Below are 5,014 nucleotides of genomic sequence, written 5' to 3'. Positions count from 1 at the left end.
CCGTGGGGGCGTCGGCGGCACGGGGTGTCCCCTCCTTGTTGAAGGCGACGGTGTTGCGGGGTGGCCCCACTCCTCGTCGGCCGTCGGCGTTAGATTCCAAGATGACGTCAGCGTCAGTCAGTGTCGGACTTCGGGACGTCGTCGTCGTCAGTGTCGGACAGTGGCAAAATGGTGGCTAGAGGGACAGGGCACGCTGCTCGGAGGAGGACTAGAGTTCAGCGTCGGAAGGAGCGTGATGCACTCCGGGACGGCGTCGGCGGTGGCGGACGATGGCGGAACAATGGCAGGAGGGAGAGGGCTTAGCGGCAAAACGGAGGACAAAGGGGCGCGGCGGTAGAACGAGGTAGCCTGATGGCGTGGGCGTGTGGCGATATGTTCATCAATGGGACTAGGGTTTCGGGGGCCTCGCACTGCTATATATATAGAATGCATTTCCACAGGCGGTTGACTCAATGAACCGCTTGTGAAAATCGTTTTAAATATGTTTTTTTAATTTTTCCTAGGTAAAATTACTCTAGATGAATATATTTAATACATATCCTTAATATAATCCCGTATATTAATTAAAGCATTTTAGTACTCCATACATGCCCTTGGTATTAAGTTACATAAGATGTATGTCATATTGGAAAAGAAATTTCATGACATGAAAATCACACTAGAAACTAAGTTACCTAACATGGCACTATTTGATTTGAACTGTTTTTCCTACTCTATCAAGGCACATATAGGGCATCACAGATCTATCGAGGGTTGCTTCTACAAGTTTGATCTTTTCTGGATCTCTGAAAGGTGGCACGTCATCGAACTACTTGTATTCTTCCTCATCCTCCACATTCTCAACTCCGACAATTCTTTGTTTTCCGTCAATAGCTATGTGCTTCTTTTCATTCACGGGATCGTTTATATAGAAAACCTGGGCGACATGATCAGCGAATATCCACGGGTCATCTTTGTGGCCTACAATGCTAAGGTCGATAGTTGTGAACCCGTAGTTATCCACCACCACGTTGTTTGGGTGTTTGACCCATTTGCACTGAAAGATGGGGATCTGCAGATTCACTCCATAGTTGAGTTCCCAAATTTCATCTATGAATCCATAGTAGGTGATCTTTTCCTCCCCTGCTGTGTTACAGGCTTCTATCTGAACGCCACTGTTTTTTTGGCCGTGCTCTTCTTGTCCTTTGCTTTGGTATAAAATGTGTACCCATTAATGTCATACGCTTGCCATGACGTAACGAAACTTGATGGGCCACAAGCCAACATTTTCACATTTTTTATCTACGGATTCACCATCTGAAAGGTTTTAGTTCTTGAACCATGTGTGAAGCGACGCTCGTGCTCTTTCAAAATCCAATCATACGAGCGGCCTTGATTTTATGTGTGAAGCTTATTCAGGTGTTGCTCGATGTACGATGCCACTATCTGGAGCTACTGCAAGATGGTGAAATGTGGTTCTTCCACTACATTGTAATCATGATCGATGAATCTTTTCCTTCCTTTGGTCCCTCTCCGAGATAACCTCCCCTCATGTCGAGATACAAGTACACCAATTGGTTTAGCATCTTTTATGTAATCGATGCAACACTCAACGACTTCTTTGGTACTGTAGCCCTCGATCATGGAACCCTCTGGGTGAGCACGATTTCGTACATAGCCCTTGAGAATGCCCATGTATAGCTCAAACACATATATATGATGTAAGAATACAGGGCCCAATGCAATTATCTCATTCACGATGTGAACCAAGTGGTGTACCATGACATCGAAAAAGGACGGAGGGAAGCACATCTCAAGTTGAAACAGAGTCTCTACCAAGTAACTATGTAGAGCACCCAATTTTTTAGCATCGATCACCTTCTGAGCAATTGCGTTAAAGAAGTGACACAACTATGTGATGATCACATTTATGTATCCTGGCTTGATACCCCTGATTGCAATAGGGAGCATCTACGTCATCATCACATAACAATCATAAGACTTCATGCTGATTAGCTTCAAATCTTTCATCGAGACTAGTTTCTTGATGTTGGATGAGTAACCAGTCAGGACTCTCACCCCACGTAAGCACTTACACATTGCCTTTTTCTCCTCAGGTGTCAGAGAGTAGCTAGCCAGGGAAGATAATGTTTCCCATTTGTTCTGTCTTTAGGGTGTAGCTCTGGTCTGATTCCAAAATGCATCAAGTCCTTACGTGACTTGATTCCATCATTTTTCTTACCCGGTATGTCCAGTAAGAGGCCAAGTATGCTATCACACACATTCTTCTCAATGTGCATGACATTGATGCTATGGCGAACGTTCAAGTCCTTCCATTAGGGCAAATACTTAAAGAAAATTGGCATCTTCTTCCACAACATGCCGGTTAGTGTCTCACTTTTCTTCCTCTTTTTACCCTTCGGTGGCTTCCCAAAAACAATCTTGATGCTCCTGACCATTTCAAACACTAGTGCCCTGCTACGAGGTTTTGGGCCAGAACCTTGCTCAATTGTGTTGTCAAAATATTTTTTCATCTTGCGGTATTTGTGAGTTTTGAGTAAGTACTGTCGATGTCACGTGTACACTACCTTCTATGAGTACGAAAGGTACACAGACATGGTTTCATCTGAGCACACTACACATCATTTCTCCCCTTGAATCTGTCCTGATAGGGAAAAAAGGGCGGGATAATCACTGATGGTAATGAAAATCATGGCTTTCAGCGTGAAGTGCTATCGCGGAACTAATCCCACACCCGGATCCCATCTTTCCATAGTTTTGCCATATCTTCCATCAGTGGTTCTAGAAACACATCTATATCGTTGCCAGGTTGTTTCGGTCCTTGGATAAGAATGGACAACATAAGGTACTTGCGCTTCATGCATAGCCATGGAGGAAGGATGTAGATGGCCAGGACCATTGGCCTGCTATGTGAGGTGCTCATGTCACCGAAAGAATTCATTCCGTCGATACTCAACGCGAACCTAACATTCCTTGGTAGTGTACATGTGCAGGAAGAATTTCGGTGCGGTCACTAAAGAGCTAGAGGAGCTACGCGCACATTTAGAGGAAATGAAAGCCTTGCCGGTCTGTCCAACTGCTGATGTTCGTCGAGTTACTGATCGAATGGATGAGCTCCTTTGTCGAGAAGAAATGATGTGGCTTCAATGCTCTCACATCCATTGGCTTAAGGAAGGGGATCGAAACACTAGTTATTTCCACCGGCAAGCTGTTTGGAGAGGTCGAAAGAGCAAGATTAGAAAGCTAAAGTCATCAGATGGACAAAGAGATGCAGGAAATGGATTTTTTTAATATTACATTTTTGTACGGATATTATAGAAATAGTACCGAAAACCAAGAAAGTTCAAAAGTAATACCTATTCCCCCTACCGTATGGCGAAATATTATTTTCGTCGTACCGTACGACAAAAATAGTATTGGCAGAGAAAGCGTAATGAATCTAACATTATGGAAAAAAAAAAGCCGTGACATACCTGGCGTGGGAATACACACAGGCGTGGCAAAACTAGAGCCTACTGCAAGCACGGGATGCAGAGGCTGAGGAGTATCATAGCCATACCCGGTCCAGCCAAGGCCCCCTGTGAACTGGGAGGCAGCCCATCTAGAGCCTCCTGCGAAGTGGGGGCCGGCATATCCAGATCCTCCTGTGAACTGGGGGGACAGCCCATCCAGAGCCTCCTGGGAACTACGGTGCGGCCCATCCAGAGCCTCCTGCCTGCAAAATTAGTAAAATCAACACCATATGGACCGTTACGCATTTAATCATTTGCATAGGAAACTATAAGATTTCTAGCATAAATGTGCAACAATATTACGAAGAAAAAACTACATACAAAATATTTAATTTTTAACGAAATAAAATATTCCCAAACTAAATAAAAAATTCTTATAGTAATAAAATTACTTGATCCGGGGGCGGAGGCTGAGGACTAGCATATTGCTGGTGGACAAAGGCGGAAGAAGGTCGTGGGGGCCGTTGAGTGGGACGCGCGGTCGAAGGGTCACGTACAACAATGTTGGGCTGCCGGCAAGATGTGCACTCCACGATACATCAGGCCTTCGTTGAAAGCTGTGAGAACGCTTCAATGATACCATCAATCGCCATTCCACATGTGCCTTGCTCGCGCAGCCTTGTAACTGAACTCGTCGCCTCCTCGTGAATCTCTCTCGCGACGTCGGACTGCGGTACATGACTAATCATTAGCAATAGCCGTAATGTGAATGTTGAAAGCTGTAAGGATTTGAAGATTTCATGTACCGCAATGTGTAGCACAACTCATGCGTGTCCTGGGTACAGGGCAGTAGTGCTAGCAGAGGAATGATAGGGGGGAGGGGTCCACGACATGAAGAAGATGTGTGTGAGTCCATGTAGTGTACCACAGCAGGTACTACTGGTAACTGTAGTCATCATAAGGGGCACCAAACTTGATCACGTCTGCAAGCGCATTGCCCCACTGCTGCACCCAGGGTTGCATCCTGATGGTCAGGTTAGCCATGCTCCTTGGTGGTCACTTAGTCGACAACTTACATTGGAGTGTCAATTAGAGGAAATCAATACACATAATAAAAAGAGGCATGTGACATTACAACTCATATGTGTACGGAAGCAGGAACATGGTCTCCCAGGGGGACCGGGACCTCCTGGCACCATCCAAATTGGCGCATCACGCAGTGCATGGCGTAGTCTTTGATGAATACATCGAACACCAATTTCTTCCTGGTCAGCCAAAACACTGAGTCCCTGAAGCACAATTCGGAGATCCCACGCCCAGCAGATCGCCATAGCACGAAGTCGGCGGTGTACGGCTCCCAAATGACCATATCAACACTCAGGTGGTCGAACTACTCAGTGAAAGCCTCATACGCTGAACGCACCTAAACTCCTGCTCACTGCGGCTGCAAAATTATAGTTCTTTTAAGTTAGGTTATCAATGTTACAACACTAAATTTTAAACAGTACTATAAAGGGCGTACCCGTCGGTGTGTCCATAGTGATCCCATCGTAGGCTTGTCG

This window comes from Phragmites australis, chromosome 14 (genome assembly GCF_958298935.1).
Source record: "Phragmites australis chromosome 14, lpPhrAust1.1, whole genome shotgun sequence".
In the NCBI taxonomy this organism is placed as follows: domain Eukaryota; kingdom Viridiplantae; phylum Streptophyta; class Magnoliopsida; order Poales; family Poaceae; genus Phragmites; species Phragmites australis.
The sequence above is the reverse complement of the archived record's forward strand: the minus strand, read 5'-3'. Positions refer to the sequence as shown.